At 43.9% G+C, this 27,641-nt stretch overlaps 1 protein-coding gene across 1 annotated transcript in view; it reads left to right on the top strand.

Annotated features, from left to right (window-relative positions):
• Positions 1-22: 22 nt before the first annotated feature.
• The window catches only part of PTER (phosphotriesterase related), a 280,600-nt gene continuing 252,981 nt past the window's right edge, over positions 23-27,641 (top strand). Inside the window, exon 1 of the mRNA XM_078663580.1 lies at positions 23-181. The gene's annotated coding sequence lies outside the window, so the exon portion shown is untranslated. The remainder of the gene's footprint in view (positions 182-27,641) is intronic.

Below are 27,641 nucleotides of genomic sequence, written 5' to 3'. Positions count from 1 at the left end.
GGCGAGTTACACATTTATAATCGCTGCCTGGCACGCCTTCTTCTTGATCGGGTCCCTCCCTGCTGCTCTGGTCAGGCAAAAGCTTAGAGAGTTCACAGCCAAATAATCCTCTACAGTTCCGGGAACGGGAGGGAAACAGAGCTGCACGGCAAGCCAGGAGGAGTGATCTTCGGCAGACACGGTGAGGAAGCCCCCGTAATACCGTGGGTATGTGACGGGGGAGGCGTATCCCTCGAAATGCCATAGCACAGACGTTGTAGCGTTTTGCTGTCCGGAAGATTGTAGTGTAACGCTGACATTTCAACCAGATAAACAATTAAAAGACAACATCCACGTTTTAAGAAAATGTAAACAAACGCGCCTCTTAAATATGGGGGACAGACTAGTTGCCTATTTCTAACACAAATGCGCATGTGCAGGAGTTATTTTTAGTTTTCATTCCAACGGGATAGAAATCCTGCAACTGGAAGAACGGGGTCCGGTCTGTTTAGATTTTATTAGAAATCTGAAACTTTTCAAAGCCATGATCTTAAATCACATTTGTGAACGAGATCGCTACAGAGAGCTTCTATTTTTTTTCTTCCTCAGTCTTGTGAACTTTGCACATTTCCAGAATGTCATCCAGAATCCACGTGGTTTTCTTTAGAGACGCCCTCAGCCGCTGGTAATCTTGGATCTAACACAGAAAGCAGGAGCATGCGCAGTGGTGCACACGCTCCACATCCTTTACTACATCGGCTCTGCCACTCAGTGTTTTAGACCCAGACATTCGTTTATTTGTTGGCTACTGAGAATAATTAGTGGCGGCTGGTAACATTTCAAAGTGGTGAGCTGTAAAAGTTGAGCATGATTGTTCCATCGCAAGCATGTTGGACTTGGCCCTTTTTGCAGGGTCATCCCTGAACTTTTTGCCTTCTTCCTCTATTTTTTCTGACCTGTTGTTGGCTGTTGACTATGGGCACTTTACCACTGCTGATCAGTGCTAACGTGCATATGCTCTCTCTATTGGAAATTCATGTAAGCATAGCTGCCAAAGTTTCAGGTTGCTATGTGTGACACATTCTTAAAATTGCTATAATCATGAGTGACATTTCAACCACTGTGAGTGACATTTTTCGCTAGCAAAATCAAGCAATGAAATCAAGCAATGAAGACAAAGGAAACATATAAATATCTGTAATGACACCCATTTGAGCAACAAGAAACTCTAAGAAATTCTTAAACCTGCTGCATATCACCTGAAATCCAAGAGAACTAACCTAGTACCCTTGTAAATGAATGGTAGTTTTGGGAATATGAGTTGCATCATTGGTACAATCAAGTACTTTTAACAGAGATGTTTAACCCCTCCTCAGTGTGACGTTATTGCGGTAGCCTTAATTTAATAATACCTTGTGTCTAGTAAAGTCACAACACTCCACTGATGCGACTAGGTGGGGAAAAAATAATGCAGCTGCCGATGTCCTTCAGAAGTGTCTCTGTGTCTGTTATACTCACTGGCTCAGCCGGCTGCATACACTCAGCTGCTGTACAGTAGCCAAGTCAGTCTGTCTGTCCCCAGTCACAACGCTGGAGGTGAGGAGCTCTCAATGCAGAACGGGTCACAGTGGTACTGCTCGGCTAATGTGAGAGGCGGGCCGTGGGCCTGCCCTAAACACCACCTGTTCAGCCTCTCCCGGACTCAGAGCATGTGTTGAAGGAGAGCTCTAGTGTTGTCAGGGGACAACAGCAATAACTGGGGCCCCAGACTCGGACACAGGCTGAGGGTGGCGGATATCCTGCTATAATGCACTTTCATCAAGGCCCAGAGTGCCTTTCAAGTTTAACAGCAAATGATGTCTGTTTAGTAGTGTGTACAACTCTAGGAAGAAGTGGATTATACCTACCTGCAAAAACCTGGGTATTAGGCAGTGTTCTCACTCCTATCGAATATTAAAAACTGATCTGTCCCCAATAATTGTTTTTGCGGTTACGAAATTCCTGGCTGCCATGTGGAACACTAGAAGAAAATATTTGGAAAAATGAGATGCACTACAGTTGTGTAATTCGCATAGGTGTTCTGTGGTCGGTGATGATCTGAGGCCTTGTCCGGGGGTTGCCCTATGATCTGTGGTTTGACAATGCTTCTAGAATAATTTTAACACTGGAACTTGCTTTCCTTTTAATAATTGTAATGATATATGATGTATTTTATTGTGCACTCTTTTATGACATTTCTTATGTTGAAATAAAGATGAAATGAATGAATGAGTGTGTACAACTAAAGTTTGTATTATGTTTATTAATGCCTTCAATCATAAATATTTTAAAGTTGTTACCACTTATTTATGGTAATTTGTACAACACTGTTTGGCTCCAAGAGCAGAATGGCTTATAAACATGTTTTTTTTAATAAAGACATGCTCGCAAAACATCAACATCTTATAAAGGAAAGCGGGAAAAAAATGATATTTTGAAACACGCATCATGCGGGAAGAGAACAGCTGCTTCATCATAGCCGAAATGTGCACTACAATTAACACCGACCTTTGTAAACAGATCTCCAAATCACAAATTCAGCTGTCATGATTTAAAAACCAGGAGGAAGACAGACACGTTTTTCAAAAAAGCACACTGACACATTAATTTCAATTGATGCGCAGTGTCGATAAACCTCACTCTAACGGACTTCGAAATACAAACTTTTCCAAAAGGCATGCCTCAAGCTAAGGAACCCATCAACATGCATTTATATAATACCTTTCGGCCGCGCCGCACCAACACAAATTACAGCATGAACAGCGCTCTAGGTTGAATCTCACTGTCTGTCTACTTTACCCTTGGGCACTGACTATGACGTCAGTTTAAGTTAGGCGCCACGTGTGTTGTCCGGGGGTGGTGTGTCTCTACAACACTTGCATTCAAAGTAGCACTTCAGTACTCGCAGAGCTGCGAGCACCTCTTAGCCTCTGTATGCTGGGAGAAGTGCCACCATGCTCACAGCTTGCTTAGTTGATCATGTGCATTTTAGCAGCACTCCACGTGGCAGTTGAAGAGGTGCTATAATGCGTGACAATGCATTTCAGTGCGGTGGTGCAGACCACCACACTGAAATGCACTAGTGTCACGCCTGATGCGCGACACTTGGCAGGGCTGTGTATGAATTGGTGATTCCATATTTGACTGGTTTGGTTTTCTTGTCAGACCCAAAACAGTACACTGAGAGTGCCCAGGGCATGTAAATCCAAATGCTGCTGGTGGGCTTGCAGCACTGGTGGTGCCACCCACAGAAGCAGCCTTGTAAAATGTGTCTAAGGTCTGCCATTGCAGAGCCTGTGTGCAGTCTCGTACTGTCATGTTGACTGGGAAAGTGCACCCACTTGCCAGTCCCTAAACCTTCCCTTTTCTTCATATCAGACACCCCTATAGTAGGCCCAAGGGCAGGGTGCATTGTAAGTATAAGGTAGGACAGGACATGTCTTGATGTGTGTGGCTTGTCCTAATAGTGAATTACAGCCATTTTCATTTTTCACTATTGCAAGGCTACCTGTTCTCCATAGGCAAGAATGGACAGTTATATTATAACATCTTATAATACTAACTGACTCAGGGAACATGGTAGAAATTCGAGTTTAGTATGCCTAAATTCAGAATGATAAAATACATATTTTAGTGAAATTGGTTTTAACATTCGTGTGTTTGAAAATACCACTTTTAGAAAGTATGTATTTTCTTGTCTAACTATCCAAAGCCTGCCTCTGCTAGGTTGTGTATTTCTTGTCTGGAGTTTGAGTGACAGGGCTGGGGGATTCCAGGAGGCAGAGTGAGTCCGACCAGTGGTGAATAGAGAAATCTGCATCTAGATGGGAGGGAAGAGTTGCACCTGGGACCTGAATAAGACTGTGCCTGCCCCCCACAGTGCTGGCTCCACCGCCTGTGGTGCGTCTGATGTGTCTGCCCTGCACTGTGTAAAGAGAGAAGGAATCATGTAAACAAAGTGCTCCAGGGCTGTGCTTTCCCTCCACAATGCTGGCTCCACCTCCTGTGGGTCGTCTGATGTTTCTGCCCTGCACTGTGAAAAGAAAGAAGGAGTCATGTACACAGAGTGCTCCAGAACTGGTTTGGACTAGGCAAAGGCCCCTCTGCCCTCAGAGGACAAAGGATTTTGGGGTATAAATATTGGGACCCTGATCCCAAGAAATTAGATCACTTTTTGACTACAAGAAGAAACCTCTGCTGAGGAGAGGAACCTGAATAAACTGAGGAGAGACTGTTCCTAAGCTGAAGTGCTGCTTAGAGGATTGGCCTGCAGTGGTTGCCTGACAGCCAAAGAGAGGAGAAAGAACTTTGTGTGCTTTATTTTCAACTTGTGAGGGATCTCCAAGGGCTTGGAACAGAGCGTGCCTCCTGCTGAAGTCTCAGGGACAACAGACTTCAAACCTCAGCCCCCCAGAGTTCTTTGGAGGTGTCTGCTGTTGTTTTGGGCCTTCTGAGGGACTGCGTGTCGCAAGGAGCTGGAAGCGCGACTCAACGAGGAAGAAGCATGTCGCTGCTGCTGCCGTTGCACTTCTGAACAAGTGTGTCGCCGTTGGAGCTGTCATATTGCACCGCATCAAGAGAAGCGTCTCGCAACGAAGAGGAAGCGTGTCGCTGCTGCTGCCGTAGCACTTCCGAACAAGGGTGTCGCCCCTGGAGCTGTTGTATTGCACCGCATCGAGAGAAGTTTCTCGCAACGAGGAAGAAGCACGTCGCCATCGCTGTGGCTGCCCTCGCACTTCTGAACAAGGGTGTCGCCGCTGTCGCTGTCGCATTGCACCCCATCAGGAAAAGCACCTCGCATCCCCGGAGAAACGCGCCGCCGTTGGAGCTGCTGCCATCGCATTTCTGAACAAGGATGTCGCCGCTGTAGTTGTCGCATTGTGCGGAAGCTTCTCGCAAACGTCGGAGAAGAGTGTCGCAGCTGAAGCTGTTGCTTTCACATCACTGAACAAGGATGTCGCCGCTGCAGCTGACGCATCGAATCGAGACTTTTCGCATCATCGGAGAAGCGTGCCGCATCGGGAAGATCTTCACGTCTTTATTTCTTTGCACCAGAACTTTGCCGAATTTCCATCGCTGCAACATTGCTCGTTGTGGAAGCGCAACGCATCGTCAGGTACATTGACACAAAGTGTCGCAACTTAAGCACTGAACTGAACTGAACTAAGCTAAAACTACCATCTTTAAGTATAGTATTGTGGATTTTTGTCGTTTTAATGGTCTTGTGTTAAGTCTATATAAAGAATACCTATTTTTGATAAAAACCTTTTGTGGTGTCCATTTGTAGTGTTGTCACTGGGTTACTGTATGTGGTCACAAATGCTTTACACACTGCCTCTGAGATAAGCCTGTCTGGCCGTGCCAAGCTACCAAGGGGGTGAGCAGGGGTTATTTTAGGAGGGTAATCCCCTTATCCTGACTAGAGGCAAGGGTCCCCATTTGTCACATGTATCTACCTGTGCCAACTAGAGACCCCCAAATCTAACATTGGTGGTCAGCAGTGAGGATTCTGGACTTTCATTTGTGACTTATGTACAGCGATTGGTGAACACTACTAGTGAGTGCAGACCAAAACGCGACCACATACTTTTTGGTAGATTTCTTTTTGGGATTTTCTATTCTTGCCAAGAACTGCCACGTTTAACCTCCATGAGTAAGGCAGCATCCATAGCATCTGTTGATATTTATTGGGAGGGCAGAGAGAGATGTAGGATGCATGAAATGGAGCTGGCCAAGCTCAAGTTGAGTGGGCAACTGGAGATAGAAAATAGAAGATTGGCCCTGGAAGAAAAGAAATTGCAGTTTGAGCATGACTTGATAATGAGGAAACTTGATATGGAGCTCGAGAGGCTTGAGGCATTGAGTGTCTCATCCCAGCAGCAAGAAATGTGTGTAGCTCAGAGATTGAGCTTTGCTGAGTTGGAGGTGGAGTCCAGCTCAGATGATGGCAGCAAAAGTGAGTTATCTAGTGCTGAGGGCGCAGTAGATACACCCAGAGATGTGGCGCCTGACTTAAAGGAGGGGGTTAACATACACCAGGAGGTTCAAGGACATGAGGTAGCTCCAGTAGTGCGCAGTATCCCTGAAGGGAATAAGGTAACTGGCGCAGGGGTTCATGGTCCTAGAGGTGGGAGGGACACTCTACTGACTCTAGATGAGAGGTGCAGGGAGAGGGATTCTCCCAAGGTTGAAGTCCTGGTATGAGAGTGTGAAGACCACCCAGAAGAGTGTGGGTTGAGTGACAGAGACAGTCAGATACCGTCTTGTCAATCTCAGGAGAGTGGTGTGGAGTACGTGTGCGAGGCACTGGATGGTGAGGTGAAGGATAGTTTGGTTAACCCTTGTAGGGGGCTGTGTGATCCAATTGTGGGAGAGCATATTGTAAGTCCCTGTTTTCCAGAGATATGCCAACACCTGTTGGAGAGTGAGTTCTCTGACCCCAGGTAGCTCACATTGAAGGCAGACTTTTTGGTGGATTGCAGAGGGTCTGGAGAGGCATTGGGGAATAACTCTGTGGGGATGGCTCAGGTATCTTCCAACCCAGAGTGGTGGAAGTGGTGCAGAGTAGCCCAGCTAGGTCCCGTTGTAGTGGGAGAGGTGTAGGGGCTCACTTCCTGTCTCAGTGGAGAAGGAGTGAGTGTTGGGCTGCGTGTCCCAAGGTGCCCAACCCCAGTCTCAGGGCCTGGATGGTTCTTTAAGGGAACACCAGGTGGGGAAACTAGGCTGTCCTGATGGGCCACCCATTGAGGGGGATCCCCTAGTGTCTGGTGAACTGCGAGTGTCTGTAAGCAGGCCTCCTTTAGTTCTGGTGTCTGGCAGTGCCGCTCCGAAGTGGAAGGTACAGAAGTCCAGACTGAGGTGTGAGAGGGGGAAAAAGTCCCCAGTGGAAGAACCAGTGGGTCAGGGGCCAGACAGAAGGGCTGTGTTGCCAGTGAATGACCATGGTGACACTACTTCTGTCCTGGGGGATCTTCGCGCACTGTCAGATGGACAGGGGTGGTGAGATCTGCGTCAGGCAGACTATCACACAACACATAAGTTATGTGTTACCCTCAGGGGGGGCATGCGTGCTCCCAAGCAAGTCCTGGGTTGCCAGGCAAGTGTTCAACCGCAGGGTTTGGTCCCTGGGTGGTAAGCTAGGTTCAGGTGTTGTCTGACCTGGAGGAAGGGGCAACTGTAATCAGTGTCCTGAACGAGGTAGCTTCTAAGGGTACCTCTCCAGTTGGGAGGGTGCAGTGCTCTGGAAGGCGGTACAGAGGGAGGGAGTCCTCGCCTCTGACCCTGGTGCAGCCTGAGGGTTTAGACCCTAGGTTGGAAGGCCAGGTTCAGGGTGTCACCCCTGACCTGGAAGCCCAGTTGCAGGATAGAACCCCTGAACTGGTGGGCGAATTGTGCAGGACACCTGCTACAGGTACCCTGACAATTCTGGAAGGGTGTACCGCTCCAGGTGGGAGGGTACAGAGCCCCAAGGAGGAGGACCAGGTGTTGGAGAGCTCACCATTGTCTCTGGTCCAGCCGCCGGGTACATGCCTGGGGCTGGTGGGTCAGTGCCAGGATGTCATACCTGACATGACAGGAGGGAGAGTAGACAAAGGGTGCCAAGCACCTGGGTCTGCTGCCCCCGCTCTCTGACGCCACAGAGGTTTGAGAGCTCTGAGAGGCAGAAGGCCTGGGTCTCATCCCTGACTACTGTCAGTGGCCACTGTGGCATGCTGTCTGTCTGTTGGGACACACCTGTGAGCAAGCTAAGATTAGGTGCTGCACAGATGGTGTCCTCAGAGGAGGAGAAGGGTTCAACATGGTTCAGCTTGGTTGGCCCTGAGAGTATGGACAGAGGAATTGAAATGGGTTCAGATTGGCGTAGAACTGGAATATAAGCCTGCGGTTGCGAGCCAGGTCCATGTTCTATCGCCCAAAGCAGGGAAGCCCATCAAGATAGTGATTGGTCTCCCCAGCGTTTTGGCTGGAAGGGGTTTGTGTTGGACTTGGCCCTTCTTGCAGGGTCATCCCTGAACTTTTTGCCTTCTTCCTCTATTTTTTCTGACCTATTGTTGGCTGTTTTATGACTCTGGGCACTTTACCACTGCTGATCAGTGCTAAAGTGCATATCCTCTCCCTATTGTAAATTCATGTAAGAATTGGTGATTCCATAATTGACTGGTTTGGATTACTTGCCAGACCCTAGTACAGTGCACTGAGAGTGCCCAGGGCATGTAAATCCAAATGCTGCTGGTGGGCTTGCAGCACTGGTTGTGCCACCCACAGAAGCAGCCTTGTAAAATGTGTCTAAGGTCTGCCATTGCAGAGCCTGTGTGCAGTCTCGTACTGTCATGTTGACTGGGCAAGTGCACCCACTTGCCAGTCCCTAAACCTTCCCTTTTCTTCATATCAGACACCCCTATAGTAGGCCCAAGGGCAGGGTGCATTGTAAGTATAAGGTAGGACATGTCTTGATGTGTGTGGCTTGTCCTAATAGTGAATTACAGCCATTTCCATTTTTCACTATTGCAAGGCTACCTGTTCTCCATAGGCCAGAATGGACAGTTATATTATAACATCTTATAATACTAACTGACTCAGGGAACATGGTAGAATTCGAGTTTAGTATGCCTAAACTCAGAATGATAAAATACATATTTTAGTGAAGTTGGTTTTAACATTCGTGTGTTTGAAAATACCACTTTTAGAAAGTAGGTATTTTCTTGTCTAACTATACAAATCCTGCCTCTGCTAGGTTGTGTATTTCTTGTCTGGAGTTTGAGTGACAGGGCTGGGGGATTCCAGGAGACGGAGTGAGTCTGCCCAGTGGTGAATAGAGAAATCTGCATCTAGATGGGAGGGAGGAGTTGCACCTGGGACCTGAATAAGACTGTGCCTGCCCCCCACAGTGCTGGCTCCACCCCCTGTGGTGCGTCTGATGTGTCTGCCCTGACTGTGTAAGGAGAGAAGGAATCATGTAAACAAAGTGCTCCAGGGCTGTGCTTTCCCTCCACAATGCTGGCTCCACCTCCTGTGGGTCGTCTGATGTTTCTGCCCTGCACTGTGAAAAGAAAGAAGGAGTCATGTACACAGAGTGCTCCAGAACTGGTTCGGACTAGGCAAAGGCCCCTCTGCCCTCAGAGGACAAAGGATTTTGGGGTATAAATATTGGGACCCTGATCCCAAGAAATTAGATCACTTTTGGACTACAAGAAGAAACCTCTGCTGAGGAGAGGAACCTGAATAAACTGAGGAGAGACTGTTCCTAAGCTGAAGTGCTGCTTAGGGGATTGGCCTGCAGTGGTTGCCTGACAGCCAAAGAGAGGAGAAAGAACTTTGTGTGCTTTATTTTCAACTTGTGAAGGATCTCCAAGGGCTTGGAACAGAGCTTGCCTCCTGCTAATGTCTTAGAGACAACAGACTTCAAACCCCAGCTCCCGAGAGTTCTTTGGAAGTGCCTGCTACTGTTTTGGGCCTTCTGAGGGACTGCGTGTCGCAAGGAGCTAGAAGCGCGACTCAACGAGAAAGAAGAGTGTCGCTGCTGCTGCCGTCGCACTTCTGAACAAGGGTGTCGCTGCTGGAGCTGTCGTATTGCACCGCATCGAGAGAAGCACCTCACAATGAAGAGGAAGCGTGTCGCTGTTGCTGCTGCTGTAGTCGCACTTCTGAACAAGGGTGTCACCGCTGGAGCTGTCGTATTGCACTGCATCGAGAGAAGTGTTTCGCAACGAAGAAGAAGCGTGTCACCGTTGCTGGAAAACGCCTCACATCCCCGGAGTAGCGCGCCGCCATTGGAGCTGCTGCCATCGCATTTCTGAACAAGGATGTCGCCGCTGTAGTTGTCACATTGTGAAGAAGCTTCTCGCAAACGTCGGAGAAGAGTGTCACAGCTGAAGCTGCTGCTGTCACATTGCTGAACAAGGGTGTCGTCGCTGCAGCTGACGCATCGAATCGAGACTTCTCACATCATTGGAGAAGCATGCCGCATCGGGAAGAGCTTCACATTTTTATTTCTTTGCACCGGAACTTTGCCGCATTTCCATCGCTGCAACATTGCTTGTTGTGGAAGCGCAACGCATCGTCCGGTACATTGACGCAAAGTGTTGCATCTTAAGAACTGAACTGAACTAAGCTAAAACTACCATCTTTAAGTATAATATTGTGGATTTTTGTCGTTTAATGGTCTTGTGTTAAGTCTATATAAAGAATACCTATTTTTGATATAAACCTTGTGTGGTGTCCATTTGTAGTGTTGTCACTGGGTTACTGTATGTGATCACAAATGCTTTACACACTGCCTCTGAGATAAGCCTGTCTGCTCGTGCCAAGCTACCAAGGGGGTGAACAGGGGTTATTTTATGAGTGTAATCCCCTTATACTGACTAGAGGCAAGGGTTCCTATTTGTCACAAGTACCAACCAAGAGCTTCTATTTTTTTCATCCTCAGTCCTGTGAACTTTGCACGTTTGCAGAATTTCATCCCGAATCCACGTGGTTTTCTTTAGAGACGCCCTCAGCCGCTGGGAATCTTGGATCTAACACAGACAGCAGGAGCATCCGCAGCTGGTGCACACGCTCCACATCCTTTACTACATGGGCTCTGCACTCAGTGTTTTAGACCAGGCATTCGTTTATTCATTGACGACTGAGAACAGTTAGTGGCTGCTGGTAACATTTCAAAGTGGTGAGCTGTAAAAGTTGGGCATGATTGTTCCATCGCAAGCAATACTACATTAGGGGAGTTTGGAAGAAGTTCTCCGTACTCCTCGAGAAAGTTTTGTTAAAAGAGTAGGCAAATGGTTCCTTTTAAGGCAAATGTATAAGGCAATTGTGAACATATATCTTTGAAATATTTAAACACAGTAAAAACTGCCCCATAACCTAATGCATTAAATACGTTCAACTGCAGTGTGCAAATTGTAGAGTGACAAAAAACGTTTTTAATACTCTTACCTGAAAGATCTCCCTGTCTTATTGGTGGACTCATAACATGCATGGTTGCGTAATTAAACAGGCATTGGCATAGCCAATAGGTCTTGCCTTTGGGACATCACAAGTGTCTAACCCTGCAGCACATTGTCCATAATATTACATCAGCCATTAAAAAACATCAACGTTTGTGGTAAATCAATGCATGCTTTAAGGACTTACACATAGAATTTTACAAGCAATCAGAGGCAGTGATGCAATGGCTGGTACGCTCGGCTTTTGAGTCCCTGCACACCTTTTATTTGAAGCACTTCTCAGCACTGCTGCAGCTGTGTCATTTCTCAGAACCACACAAGTGCTCTGTAAAGTGAGTCCCTGCACTTCCATATTTCACTAAAAACCCTGATCACAAGAAAACAAACCTCACATTCACAATAAGGGATCAGTGTTATATTTACAGTAAGGGACAAGGCCTTGCATATAGTGGTTCCCCGAGGTAACCATAAAAGACCAGACAAAATTTTATGTGCAACAGAATATTGAAAAAATCGTGGTTATGGAAAAGGTTAGTAATGGCCCAAATTCAATAAGACCTGAGTGTGTTGAGAAGCAGGCACCCAAAAGCAGAAATGCAAATTCCAAGCCTGCCTTAAGGTGCCTTTAGGTCTAAAATGAGTTTAACTTGGTTGCATTGCTCCTAGCTCAAGACATGTTTGAGCTTTCGTTTGAATATGTTTAGTGGGCAATTTCGGAGCCCCCTAAAGGCAGGGCCTCTCCAGCCAATAAACAGAAGTGACAGAGGGGTACAACAGAAGAACATGGCATGGGACCCAGAGAGCAATGCGGGGACACAAACAGACTCTCTGTAACACCCACATACACAGTCAGCCAAAAGGGGATACACCAAATACCGCAGCAGAGGAGAGGCCAGAAAAAGGGAAGAATTGAGGCACAGAACATAGAATATGATATAAAAAAGTAGATGAATGTACAGAGAAATAAGGTGCAGAGATTAACAGAGGAAGGAGAACGCCCCAAGGGAGAATACATAGAAACTGAAAAAAAGTAGACAGCCAGAAAATGAATAGCAGACAAATACACAGACAAACAAAGGCTAATGTGCAATAGAAAAGTGGAAAAGTTGGAGAGCCAGAATGTATAGAAAATTAGTGATTGGCTCTGCTCATTGGCTGAGTGTGGAAAACAGGATGCGAGAACGGGGGGCTAGTTAACAGGATGTTTAAAAATAAGTGCAGGCTTTGGCTCAAAACCCTGTGGTTCTGGAATGTACTTAAGCTAGTTTGAGCTAATTAAACATTGAATAAAAAGGTACTCGAAGTATAAAAGTGGTGTGCCTTCTGTGCTGTGCTTTGCAGCTTGTTACTCTTAATACTCCAAACAAGCGGCTTGAGTATTTCATGTTGGGAGGGAGGTAAGGGTTGACCAGGTGGCCGACTGTGGGAGTTCATAGGTGCTAAACACGGTGCCTGCAGCATGTTTAAATAAAAAAAAAAGAGAAAAGCAGTTCTTGAAGAATAGCAGGAGCCCAGTCAGAAGAAGACTGCTGCATACACACCCTATGTGCAGACACCGTGGGCCCTTCAAAAAGCTGGCCATGATTGTAATCATTTATTGGTGCCAGAGCAGGGTTGGTTCACTCGGCTTTAGTGTAAAAAATAAACATTAAACTGTTCCAGTTAAATATTGGCCAGTTAGTTCCCAGGCAGGCCTTTTTCCTGGTCTGTTGTATACTCTCCTTTCATTCCCTCAGAAGCTTCCCAGTCATGCGCTACTTGTCTTCTGCCACAGGGACAATGAGAACTTCAACAGATGCTTCTAGGTTTGGTACAGTGACAGTCACCCTTTGAGCAGTGGAGCTAGCACGATCTAGCTCCGTGGCAGGCCCGTGGTGCACCTGAAAGCATTTCAGCTGCAGTGGGCTGGGCAGACGTACTTTTGTCACCGGACAAGAATGTATGTCTCTAATGGGGCGCTACTGGTGTGTAGCAATATGGTGCCAATAGCTGCAGCGTAGAAATCCAGTGCCTGAGTAGTGTGGCGGTAAGATGGTGGAGTTGCAAGAGCTTTCATGTGGGGAAGGAAGAGCGAGAGAGCTGCAGGAAGTGGGCATGTGGTTAAAAAAACGCGAAGCATAAAAATTTAAATATTACAACCCAGCGATTCTGAAAATGAAATTGGGCATTTAGTTAAAAGGCGGTTTGAAACCAGGGATGGTAATGGCATGTAGTCAAAATGCACACAGTATACAGCAAAGTTTATTTACACATGCATAACACGCTAACTGGTAATACTCTAACAAACATGAAGTGTGGCGCCCTGCGCCTAACGTCCACCTCCTGTACCCAGCTCTGGACTGAAGTCACTGACCATGTCATGAATGATGTAACATGTGACATCATCAGCAGTGCATTGGGGGGACGTGAGTTATAGTCAGATGAACTAACTATAACGGCAGAATTTCTCTGGTTTTGTCCGAGTGAAACACTATAACGCCCTTGTAACCTATGTCTTTTTCAGTGAATTTCTAGGGTTTTTCTAAATGCTAATTTCTAATTATAATGTGCCTGAAACCAATATTTTTTTAGTGAATATATATACATATACATTACAAGGTAGGAGCCTCCATTCTCTATATAAGAACCTTTCGCAAATGTTCTTCTTACAGTCTAGTTATGACATCATGAATTACATGTAATAAGATAATGGTGCCATTGTTGCGCGAACATCATAACTGACTTGAGATAATAATTCATAGTTCCTCGCATATTTTTCTATTTAATTCCTTTACAAATTAATTCTACTAAGAAAATACAAGTTCTAGTTACTATGATTTGTCTGACTGGACACAATGATGAGACAGAAAGACTTAAACATTTAGTGACATCCTACACACTGTTGCACACCTTGGCCAGAACCTGAAGAAATATGATCTCGTCATCACCAACACCCTGATGGAGCTCTATTACTTTCCCTTGCTGGACCACTACATTATCAATACCGGCTGCATCATTTACAGATGGCCTGGGTTTGATGGTGTAGTGGACCAGCAAAGCCACGATTACTAGCACAGCACTTACTTTGATTGACCAGGACAGCGCCCTGGGCGGAAATGAAAATGTGGTGTATATTGTGGGGGCGGGGGGCAATGCAGTGTGATGGCTAGAGGTATGAGGAAGATGGGAGGAGGGCAGGGGCTTGAAAGGGTGCAAACAATTATGCTAAGGTACATTAAGGGATGTTTACAAATTCTTTATTTGACTCGATTCAGACCAAGTGCGATGGACGAGCTGCTGTTTGCATAGCATCAAGTCAGGCAGCTCCCTGCTGCGCCCCATGGAATATTGGCATCCTGGGTATGGGTTCAACTTGCCCATGCCCAAGGCTGGCCCTGCAGGACTCCCTCTTATCTTGTAGACAAGCTCACCATCTCTTGGGGTCTGTAGGCAAACCCACAGCCAGGACACAATTCAACTGAAGACTAAGAAGTGTAAAAAAGAAAACAACAAACCTGCGGGCCTTTTCTATCTTTGCACCCAGGATTTGGAACAACATCCCAGGACACATCAATATTGCAAATAGGAAGGTAATCGGTGTCTTCTTTTGCAAAGCCCCACACTTGGCTGTGCACCAGGACACAGAATCTACAGCTAATGTAGTGACCCAAAATTTAGATCTGGAGACTGTAACCACCACCACCACCACCACCTCTGCGTACCAACTAGAGGTCTGATTTATCTAGCCTGTGTACCTAGGTCAAGTAAAAAATGTAAGACGCTGATAAAAGCGAACTCTCAAAACTTAGCGTGTCTCTCATTTTTGTGCATGTCCTATATTACAATAGGAATATCCTTTGTGGCAAGAGAGCTGCCTCCTGAGCTCGGCGAGGGCAATGTGTTTGGAGTGTGGTTTTATATGCCTTATCAAGAACTTGGTGTTCATGTGAATAAGACATGGGCTGCCTCCTTGGACCATATAAAGCACAAAGCCTAAGTGCTACAAATGCCCTTCTAGGCAGAGGGTGAAGGATCTCTTTCGTTACTTGTGAAGGCCATTGGGATTGGGAAACATATAGTCATTCATATGACTGGCATTGCCCCAGCCACCCTGACCTTAAAAAGCGTCTGCTGTCTTGACAGGAAAACTCCAGCTTGACCTACATGCCGGCCAGCCTGTGCTTGGGACATGAGCCTGAAGACTTTTGAGTGGTTGGTTGTGGTCTGAGATACCTTGCATCAAACCTGTGACTGTCCCTAGTAAAATCACTTTTGTTTTTTGAATGTGTATAGTGCGAGGTCGAACCAAAGGAATTGGAGGGCTTTAGGTGACACAGTGACACTCGTTTGTTAGGCGCGGGAGATTAAGTGGTTTTCCCGGAATCACAGGATCCTGAGGTGACACCCAGACTTGAACCTCTTTCTCTAGCTCTAAAATTGGCAGCTCCGGTCGTGATGTCACATTCACTCTCTGCATCCAAATGAGGATACATATATTGTGCCGCATTCTACAATAATCAGACAAACGATAATTGATGGAGCCAGGCCTACTCCATATTTGAGCCAGAGCAACTTTACTGGATTTGCACAGGAATGGACTTGCTGATAGCAGATCAAATGTTCACAGATAGCATTTCTAGTGCAGGTGGTTTAAAATTTAGTAAAATGTTTCTGCACAGCATGCTCAGTGTATTGTGCGCTAGACATGTTACTAGAGCTAAGTGGTCGACTTTGGGTGTTGACTACTTTAATTATCCATTAAAAGAGGCGACGAATGTTGTCTAGAAAGATTAAAGCTTGGAGATAGTCACGCAAAGCCACATGCAAACATACACAGATAGAATAGCAAACCGTAATGACATAAACGCAGGTACATGAAACGACACAGTAGCTCAGCAGTTCAACCATGCTTTTCCAAACCTGTAGTGCTGCACCTGCCATAATCTGTTTTTTCCCGCAGAATTGCAGATTAAAAAAACTTTTCAGGGACTGCAGCGCCCGCGTGTTTAAAAACATATTGTTTCCGTCCACTGGAGCAGAGGCCTAATGGTGTGCCAGGGGCCAATCCAGACACTGCTCCCTTGTTATATTACAACTTAAGAACAGTGCCAGGATTGGCCCGGGGTGGAGAACCAAACGCTCATTAGGAGTCCGGGAGGCTGCAGCTGTAATATCCCTGGATCATTAATTGACCTGATTGGGAGACGCTATTAGTGTGCATGTTGGGCTTGTCACTAAAAAGCAGCAGCCGAACCCGACATGCGCACTTTGAAAAAAGTGAGTGTCCCAACCCAATTGGGCTGCCTGATGTGCTGGCAATCTTTTATAAACCCTGCCCTCCTGACTCGCCTTCATGCAGGGACCATGAATAAAAGCACAGCCTATCTATCTATCTATCTATCTATCTATCTATCTATCTATCTATCTATCTATCTGTCTGTCTGTCTGTCTGTCTGTCTGTCTGTCTGTCTGTCTGTCTGTCTGTCTGTCTGTCTGTCTGTCTGTCTGTCTGTCTGTCTGTCTGTCTGTCTGTCTGTCTGTCTGTCTGTCGGTCTGTCTATCTATCTATCTATCTATCTATCTCTGGATCTCATGGGGCAAAATAAATAGGGGGGAAACGCCCTGCCGCTCTAATAGAGGGGCAGCCCTGGTTCATACTGGGGATACTCGCCATCGGCATTGACCGACATAAGCGCAATGACTGTTATTTGCTTGCTGGTGATATATATTTTGATAAAATTGCGCTTTACTCTATAAAGCAATCATGTCTTTTATTTAAGCATGTGTTGAACATGCCTGGAATGCTGTTGCCTTCAGCTTTCACCTGGTTTCCAGCAGTTGTGCTACTAGTTAAAATGAGAAAATTCTCCAAACATACACTGAAGGAAAGGAATAGTAAACACACAGCTCTCCATGTTAAAAGAGTTAGCAAAACTTTGTCATTCGAAGTTCAGACATGCCAACTCACAACGTGTGTTACACAAATTCGTCTCCCTTCACATGGTCACCTGGTGAGGTGCCAAAATGACACAGTGGCAGAAAAGACGAGCTGGAAAACACTGCACAATGTGGCTTTCCACCATGTCTTTGGAGGCAGTGACCATCCAGTGTCCATCAAGGTGTGTGAAAACCTCAGAATCCTTTTGTTTATTTTGGGGGGGACTTGAGTGGATGGTGGACTTTGAGGAAGGCAGAGTGCCTCTTAGGTATGTCTTGGCATGATGGACCACCCCCTCCAACACCTCCATCCTCACACTGGGACATGTATTTAGAAGTTTGCAGGTCTGGAAGTTCTCTATCAAGAGACAGTTGTACTTGAAAGCACACTAAATGCTTCAAGGCTAAACAACAAAGGCATCTTTGTTGTTAATTCGCATCTGAACTTCATCGTCACGTGATACTCCAGCACCCCACATCTCTGCTTCAAGTACCACTGTATAAACTATACATTTGCAAAGCCTATTCGACATGGAAGAACTGATTGCTTCGAAAACATTGTTATAATTAATTGAATATTGCATTAGTTCATCCAAATAGTTGGAGACCAGCCATATACAGTTTGCGCCAGGTCCATACGACTGCTGTTTTTCTTTATGTAGATTTTTATGAAGATGTTTTTTGCTGGCAAGTAGGTATCAAACAAAAGGTTGTTTTTCAGTCGTTAACTAAAATTCATAATTAAAACTTCAATTTTATACCAAATGTAAGAACAAAATGGCAGTGAATCTTCATATTTAGTTGGTAAGTGTCTTGTAGAGTGGAATGCTACCCACAAGACCACCCTCGCTACCCCTGTTCTCATGATTCAAGAGGGCAGGCGCAGAACTTTAAGAAAATTCTATGAGCCCTCCTTAATTTCTGTAGTTTTCCCATAATTCTCTTGTGTGGCTCAGCAGCAGATGGGAGACTGTAGATGACATTATTAAGAGTAGGACTAGGACTATCAACCTGTGCTATTGTGGGGCAGCAAAGTCTGTGTAATATCACCTCTACTTTCACAAGCATTTTGGTTAAGTAATGTCCTCTCCCTAAAGCCTATATTACTGTAGCAAAAACTCCACCAGTGTGTTAGCCATTCTTTTTGTCTGAGTCGCCAGCTATTCCTAGGAGTGGATCTGCATTCTCAGACAGGCGGTTAGACTGTGGAAATCACTGCCAGCCAGAATATGTAATATACAAACACGCCTGAAATTCAGTAAAGAATTTCAAACTTGCCAGTTCTCGAAATAATTTCCCAGACTGCTGGATTAAAACAATAAAGGAAATGCCCTCACTTGGCTTATGGATAATTGAATACAATGCCCATATTACAAAAACAGTGATGGGTGGAATTCTTGGATTAGTCTCAGCCACTGGTATTTACTCGTGCTATTTCCCAGCACATCGTTCTTTTGCACACCATGCTGGCACAGTTAGGACCCTGTCATTTTCAAATCAGTTTCGACCCAGCTTCAATGGAAACAGTACAGCCTGAACTGCTAGGCCAGGTCCTCCCTGAACCATTACACAAGCAACCAAAGACCCGTTTCACTCTGATTTGGGGCAATGGGAAAAATCTTTGGATTGGGTGGTAGAGTTTCTAAATTCACTGGCTAATGCACAGCATAAATTTGGCACCGCAACCACCTTCCCATGTTTTTAGAATATTCCCTGACTTGGGAAGTATTCACCTGAAGAAGTAACTCTTGGAGGAAGACTCCTGACAACTTCTGGCACCAAAGGGCTGGAACAGCTCTTTCAGGGTCAAGTGGGTGGTCTCCTTTTAGCCTGCTTCATGGACCCAAAAAGCAGAATGACTCCTGAGTCTAAGAGTGCCCAGTTGATTACAGAGGATTGGACCCTACTTGAGACCTGGCTGGAGAGAAACCTGGTGCCTACAGGCCTACCCCAAGGAGCTGCTGGATTGCCCTTGCTTTGGAAAACACCTTCACAAGATCCTACAGAGGTCAAAAACTATCAGCCTATTTCCTTCCTCCCGCTCCCCTCTAAGATCTTGAAAAAAGCTTTAAATGAAGACCTGATGGCCTTCTTGGAGACAATTGATCAGTTGGATCCATTACAACACGGTTTAAGGCCTATGCATTGCACAGAATAAGCATTAATTGCAGCCACAGAAGACATTCGAATGCAGGTAGAAAGGGGAGGGAAGGCAGCATTTATTCTCTCGACCTCTCAGAGGCGTTTGACACAATTAACCATCAAGTACTTGTCAACCGACTACAGAATCTGGGGATCAATGGAATGGTGCTGAGCCTACTCAGTTATTTTCTGTCAAACAGAGAGCAGACTGTAGTGTTGGGAGGGCATGTATAAAACTCTTTCACTCTTCCCTGTGGCATGCCTCAGGGATCACCATTATCCCCAACACTTTTACACATCTATGTCACCCCATTGGCACAACTCATTCGATCTCATGGTTTTTCTGCAATCTCTTATGCGGATGATACACAGATAGTGGTATCATTTTCATCTGAGTCAGACAGTGTGGCCAAAGAATTTAACAACTGTATGGCACACATCACCAGATGGATGCAGGAAAATTGTCTCAAGCTAAGTACTGAGAAAACATTGGTTTTACTTTTTGGAAACATCACCTCTTTCTGAAATAATTCTTGGAGGCCAGTTGTCTCTGGGCTGTGCCCATCCCCAGTTCGAAAAGTAAAACGTCTGGGAGTTATGTGCGATGATCAATTGTGTTTCTCAGAACTGTTCAATCATATTACATCTTCATGTTTTTATACATTGAAGATTTAAAAAAAGATCTTTCCATTCATCCCATTAGACTTACAAAAAATGGTAATTGTTGGCTTGGTTCTATTGAAGATAGACAACTGCAATGCTCTCTAATTGGGAGCACAAAAGCGTTTGCAGTCGAAGCTTCAGTCTTTCCAGAATGCGGCAGCCCACTTACTACTAAAAATTCCCAAATTTAGTCCCATATCAAAGATCATTAGGGACCTACACTGGCTGCCTGCCCAGGCTAGGTAACATTTGCCTTATGTATTGCACACAACGCCCTCATGGTTTGGCCCTTTCCATCTTTCAGAAGTCACTTAGGAGGCATGTCCCTCGAAGTAACTTAAGATCATCGACTGCCCGATTTGTGGTCAGGTCAAGAAGGCAAATTGGGGGGGACAAATTGGGGGAGCAGAATTTTTTTTATTGTGCGGATATTCCTAATGAGTCAACATGTTTCGAAGCTTCAAGGCTTCTTCGTCAGGACAAACAAAGATCCCTCCTGTATACACTATGCTACTCAAAGTTGTGATCTAGAATAATGTGATATATACAATGTGAGAAGAAAATGCAATTAATCAAGCTTTTTATACAATACCGACGGTATGTCTTAATCAATGTCTGTAAAAAAAACAGTTATAAGATATCTACGCGTCTTCAATATGCAATCACGTAGTACCTGCAAAAATAAGCAGTTCACCACATTGTGAATATAGTGTTATTTTAACCGTAATCGTTATCAAATAAGGTGCTGTGACCTGTGGGGAAAATGACAAACAAGACCGACACACAAAAAAACGGAAAGCACACACTCTATCATAAAGTCTATTGTAGTAAATGCACGAAAGGAAAAGTATGCAAATAGCGTAAGGTTAGGTTGATACATACAGCCTGATTCATCATTCTCCCGTTTTGCGAGCCCCTAATAGATATTAAGGACTTGCAAAACGGGATTCATGTAGGAATTGCAAAAATATTGCGATTTCTACATGTTCCTTATTTGCGATTACAGGCCCATAGGAATGAATGGGGAGTTATTCCTTATTTGCGATTAGCAATTAGCTAATCGCAAATAAGGATGCGATTTCAAGGGTGCAGGGGTGTCCAAAGGACACCCTGTAGCACCCCTGAAATGTAATCTACATTGGTGTTGCGCACACACATGTCCAAAGGACATGTGTGTGTGTAACATGCAACTTAGAAAAATGCATTTAAATGCATTTTTCTAAGTTTTTGCTATTTACCACGAGGTCTGACCTCTCGGTAAATAGCGGCCCAAAATTGCAATTTCGCAATTTTAAAATGATTCATGAATTGCATTTAAGGAATCTCAAATAGAGATTCCTTAAATGCAATTCTTCGCAAATGTGCGAATTCTTTAATAGCGAATTTAGCATTTGGGATGATGAATCCCAAATGCAAAAATTGCACTCGCAAAAGGCAAGATTCTGAGAATCTTGCCCTTTGCAAGTGCAATTTAGCTTGATGAATCAGGCTGATACTTATGTAAATGAGAAACAATGCCCCATGAGCCTCAAGAACGGGTGGAAAAGGATGTTGCCACCGGGTACTAATAAGGTCCTTTACTAAAGGACCTTTTTCCTCTTCTTTCATTAGTTTTATATTACTAATGCTCCCGCGTAATCGCAGGTCGTAGCACGCCCCGTCCTGCAGCGGGGCAGGAAGACCCCTATGATGAAGCATGACACAAAGGGCCCTTTTGGTGTGTGTGGGGTATTTAAGCAAACACAGCGTGTGTCCAACCACTGTTAGATACACACTTGCCATAACACAGTGATAACCATACTTGACTGTATCCCTTTTAGAGGTGGATCCTTTTGTTATGTTACTCATTCTAAGTGGAGGATGTATCCACCTCCAGTGCCCATTTAGGGCACTACTTCTTCACTCCCCAATCTTGTTGTTTATAGCTAAGTAAATGAGGTTGTCTGCTCACAGCTTTTCGCCTCACTGAAACATGTTAAGTGGCGCTTCGCTGTAAGGGTAATCTGGCCTTGCGGTGCATGATGCCCTGCCATACTAAAGAGCCAGCCCTACTGGTTGATTTAGACCTACCAAAAAATAACTACATCCAAAGTTAAACCATGAACTCTTGCTATTCAATAGGGATTGAATTTTTTTTAATGCTTTTTACCTTAACTAAAAATTCATTCTCCGCTTTTCCATTTGCAAGGCTTATTATAACAAAAAAAGTGGGCTTGGTTGTATGAAAAGCCTTACATATGGTTTACAAGTCTTACCCTGGGTCTAATGTGCCAACAGGAAACCTTTCAACTCACTGCAGCTACAATCGATATGCTCTGACATGTAAGCTCTCATCATCACGCAAGTTTTGCATATTTGTAGTTTGTTCATCTGAAAATGAGAAATTTCCAAGTATTGCCTTCGTCAGAAAAAAATTTTCTTTATGTTTGCAAAACACATGTTAGCTATTCACCTGTGCTTTTAAACTGGGGGCAGAATCCAGGACAGGACTTATAACCACATACAGCCATGGAAAATGTTTTAATATAGCCTTCGAGCCAATGTAGTGCGCTCTATCGGCCATTAAAGGCCCGCTTTGGCTTTTATAAGGGAGCAGGCCTATAATGACTAGTAGAGCCCGCTACAGATGGATCTAGGGCTGTTCGAACATTAGCCCCTAGAGAGCAGAAGGTTCTAATTTGTAAAACGAAGGGCTGACGGAGCCCGAGGGGGTTCAAATGCAGTGATGCCTTTGTTCTCAGCAATGTCTGGGAACAAACATTGGAATGGTGCTGCTCAGGGCTTCTACCAGCCCAATGAAACCCGGAGCACTTCTTTATCTTAAATGGAGTGCTCAACATTCAAATACATATTACAGTACAGTTTTCAAAATACATTGTTTAACAGTGGGTTTTGCACTTAGCTCTCAAATACAACTAATGAAATAGTATAACCTCAGAATGTACTAAAGATCTGAGGTTCAATGTGTATTCAAAGCAGAACATCGTACATTTGTTTATCATAAACCTTTTACTCAAGACAATGTACCAAATATTTAGTGCTAAAATATGTGTACCAAAGGCAAATCAATGCATACATAGGAACCCCAATACACCCCTGGTCCTGATCCAGCCAGCACAGACAGTGACCGCTGCCACCTGAACAGTAAAACTGGAAGCCAAAGGACCAGATAAGCTTAGAAAGACGACAAGTATAATTGTAAATAAATTGGTGACCATGGAAAATCCTTTGGTTCTAATTGTAATGGCTAATAGTAATTAACACTGTAAACAAATAGAGGTTGGTGACAGTGTGAAGCCATATTAAGTATTCGCACCTTTACTTTTTTCTCTTCCAATAACTTAACTATCCAACCACCATAAGAAACTGTTTCTTTTCACCTAAATGTGGTGCAGAAGAGAAGTTCTTGTTAATTTTTTCTAATGTTATTTATTTGTTTAATGCAACATTGTTACATAGTGCAGCTCTGACTAATCAGTTGTATGTGCTCTTGACAGTTCTAAAGGCAGTAGGAGTCTGAGGCAGTAGAGATCTGTATCTCCGTGCATAAGAGCAGTGATCTGGATCTCCTTGCAATACAAAGAGAGGAACATAATGAGCTAGGAATAAAATTAACCTCTACATCAGAAAGTTGATTTTAAACTCTAAGAAAAGGAAAGTATCCAATGAAAGGGAGAGAGAGGAGTGAAAGCAGAATGTGAGAGTAAAGAACAGAAGGAAGAGAAAAGGAGGGATATGTTGCGAATAGTTGAACAGAGGACAACATTGGTAGTCAGAAGGAGAACATATAGGTGAAATGAAGTCCAAAAGTTAGGTTTTTTTTTTGTTGCGAAATTGTAGCCATTGGAGGTCTTCAGGTAGAACATTCCGAATAGAGGGTGCTGCACTTGAGACGTATGGGGTGGCAGTTTGGAGTTATCTTCTTTGTTTTGATACCGAAAACATATCTGCTCCTGAATTTATTTATTCCAGAGATTTTCAAGGGAACATGAACGGTGGGCTGCCACCATCCTGTTTTATCCATGTTTTGATTATTACAAAAACAATTGTATCACCATCTCTTTTAGAAAAGCCATGTTTCCTCCTGCTCCTTGGTAAATAGTAAGCAAATAGTCTGAAGCTAGTGTACAAATCTGAATTTTACAGTTCTGTTGTATGGTCTGGACCACTTGCCCACAACTCATCTAAGGTGCCTTAAATGTGATAACGTGTAACGTGTACTTACAATCAGGACGTGGTTTGATTAGACAGTGCCCCATCAGACACTTTACTTTGTTTAATCAGTTCAGGGCTAGCACGTGATAATCCCCGTAAATTTCCCTTTTAGTAACTATTAGTGAGGCTTATTGTAAATTGAACGCCACTAATGATGAGATTTCTGATACAATACGGCAGAGATGATGTATTAAGAAAAGCCTGCTGTATTGCAAACACGCTATGCGTGTACAGCGATAAAATAGACATATATTTGTAAACCCACAATTATTAAGGACATTTATTATGATCTTAAAGTGACACTGGATCTTCGCGTTCATCTCTTTCAGAGAAATTCAAATCGGGTTGCTTCCCACTGTCATATAACAGGAGCATGAAGAAGATTGGCAGAAAAAGATCAATGTTTTTGAAATTGTAATGCTAGTAAACTGGATAACATCAGCTATATAAACTCTATATCATTGTACAATCTTATAGCTTCTCTTAAATAGGATAACATTAAATATATAAATCGATATCGTTGTACAATCTTTTTGGCTCTGTTAAGCTTGGCCTGCAGAACCAGATGAAGTCCAGGATGTTCTCTTTGGTATGAGTTGAAAGTGTGATGTGTTGTTTGACGTTGGTGCTCTTCTAAAAGTCAAGGAAGGGTTACTTCCCTTATGGTCTTGGTGGTGGTATCTCCTTGAGCATAGAGGTTACCCAGAACTCTGTACAGTGATCCACTGCCTTTTTGGCTAGAATTGTGCTATACAGATACCACATAGGAATACAAATAAATATGCAAACAATGTTCTAGCAGGTGATCATACTGGTAAGAACAATGTAGCACCTGAAGGTCTGTAGGTTCAGTTAAATCTAACTGTTTCAACTGAAGCAAGTGGACAGTGATGGGTAAGGAGCTTGAATTTCTTAGCTGTCTAAGCAGTTCATAATCACAGAGTAGTCTGGCCAGAGACGCAGGTGAAGTAAGTCCTGACATAGTGCTAGTTCAAACCTGATCCATTAGTAAAGACTGTTCTTGAAGTTAGTATCACGCTTTGTTGTGTGCTCATCTTATATATAGGCAGGCTCGCATTTGGTGTGCCTTCTGCATGTTTGGGATTCACATTGCTTCACTGCATCATAACCATCCCACTGAAGCTGATGTCAGTGGGTCGAAAAAAGCCACAAAATACATAGAGAAGAGAAGTGAATGTAGCATTGAACTGAGTAGAATTCCCTCAGGAACTGGCATCCCAGGGATAAGGGTGCTGAAAATACAACACAACAATAAAAACAGGTTCTTTCTGTTTCAATTGTAAGTCAGATTTGTCAAAGTAAAGTCAACTTGTTTTTGTCAAGGACTATCCCCCAATATAAAAGCGAACGCTTTTGACTTGTTGGCTTCTGTCTGAATGAAATTAACACTTTGTTCAAATAACTGCGTTCCGTTATTGGTCTCCTGTAAATAGTAGTTGTTTTTACCTTTATTCATAACTGGCTACTTTACATTGGAGCTTGTGCCTGGTCACACATGCAAACGATTGTCCACATGCAACCTCATGAGGCTTCAGACCAAGTCCCTCTGGCATCATCTAATGTCCCTGAACACAGCCCTCAAGAACCTGATCATTTGTCAATCACATCTCGATTAACAACAGAGCTAATAAACGTTCATTCACTAACATGGCTCCTTGTAGTATTGACTCTCCCTTACTTTTGTACCGTATGTAATTAATATTAATAAAGATGTACTTTTTCTAGGGATCCAAGCACATCCTTTCAAATGTCTTAATAAAGGTTAGCAGCCTTTCCATGTTGCCTGTAGTTTGAATTGTCATTTGATCAATGTTTCATCCTGCACACTGAGCAATTCAAATCCATATATACTGATCTTCTTGAGCGTTGCATAGCACTACACTTTCTGTTTACCGTTTCCTTTTCTCTTTTCTGTTCAAAGAAGAGTATTTTTCCTTTGCTGGCATTTAAAAATGTCTTGCACACATGTAACTTATTAAATTGCTTTTCAAGATCATTTTTGTTTGATGTAGCATATGATCAGCATATAGCCAACCTCCATGCAGACGGCATTGATCTAACGGTGAGCCCTGTTATATTCTTTCGAGCATGGACCTCATTCAGATTGCCCTAGTATTTTGGGAGTTAATACTGCAACCTCTAAATACTGATAACATCGGGTTCAACAGTAATTCTGCGATCTGAGTTCCACACCTTGAAATTCAGGGTAACTTGGTAATACCGCTACCAACTGCCCTGTTGCTCTGCTGCCATTTGCTGATCCTTTCCAGATACTCTTTATAGTTTACAGTAGAAAATTAGAATTAAAAACAGAGTAGGAAAAGTACAGACAAATTGGTACAGCATTAGGCTGCTGTAAGGTATATAAGAATGTAGTTGAAATAAATGCGTGAGTTAGGGCTGAGGTAAGGGTAACTATTAAAACAGTGTTCAGTTAGAGTTGTGGGAAGGGATTAGTAAGAAAGTGTCTCTAAATATACTGGACCAAAGTAAGGTACAGTGTGTATAGAGTCCCCAATCTCCAGAGGTTAAAGTTAGATCTGCCCTTACTCTCTAAAGTGGCAGCTTGGTCGAGCAGTAAGGCAGTTTCAGAGGACAGTGTAAAGCATTTGTTGTGCACACTCAGTCAGCAAAAGGTTTCACACACTCAATAACTGAACTCTAGGCCAATTGTTTTTATATCAAAAGATATAGTTGTTTTTATTTTAGAACCAACAGGTATCAAAATATACTTTTCTCAATATGAGTAACTTTGGTAATTACTTTGCAGAGAGGCAATAGACTTGGTAAGTACAATAGTCACTGGGGTTGCAATAGGCAACACAATTCTAAACACAATTTAACATTGAGCTGAATGGGTTTTTCTATGAAAAATGCAATTGATTACTTTCAGGATTACTTTGCTAACAATAGGACTGGATCCTGGATTCAGTTCCGGGACCTAAGGTGTATACAGTTAAGTAAAAGCGTTTTGGTTACAGTTGTAATTTTTAAATGATATAAATGTATTTTCAAAGTTGACACTTAGAAACTTTTCAGAGAAAAACTAGCAATGGTATCCTATAGAATGAAATTCAAGTCACAGGAAAAGTAGGTTCTCGTTACTTTTGTAATCCAGTACTGGGCTCCTAAGTCCAGCACTGGGACTCTACCTAAGACAGGTAAGTATTTACGTTTCAGTAGTTGGTACGATTTTTAAGGAATATTTGTAATTTGCAAAAATCGACACTTAAAAGAAATTTCAGAGAAAATCAGTCAATGGTTTCATATGGAAGAAAATGCAGGTAACTGGTAAGTACGGTTAAGATTACTCTTGTGGTTCAATTCTGAACTAGAAAGTACAGCACTGGCTTCTCTCCTGATCCCAGGTGAGTATTTCGGCAATCGTTATTCAGCTGATTTTAGAAGAATATTTTAAAGTTGAAAAAATCGACATTTAGAAGAAATTTCAGTGAAAACCAGTCAATGTTAGCCTATAGGAGGAAAGTGAGTTATCGGCTTTCAGTTGAGTACTCAACTGGTGAGGTTAAGGTTCTGGGCATAGACTCAGGGGTCTCCCAGGGTTGGAAAGGTACAGTTGTTACACCCTCAGCGGCACAGGGGCAGCTGGGTGCAGGGAGAGTAGACCCTATGCATTCCAATAGAGGGAAGGGGGCCCTTGGTTGGTGGCTGCAAGCAGGCAGGCCACGCACGCGGCTGTGGGAGCTGAGCTCCTGGTCACTT

This window comes from Lissotriton helveticus, chromosome 10 (assembly GCF_964261635.1).
Source record: "Lissotriton helveticus chromosome 10, aLisHel1.1, whole genome shotgun sequence".
NCBI lineage: Eukaryota > Metazoa > Chordata > Amphibia > Caudata > Salamandridae > Lissotriton > Lissotriton helveticus.
Note: the sequence above shows the minus strand (reverse complement) of the source record. Positions and strands in the feature narration are given on the sequence as shown.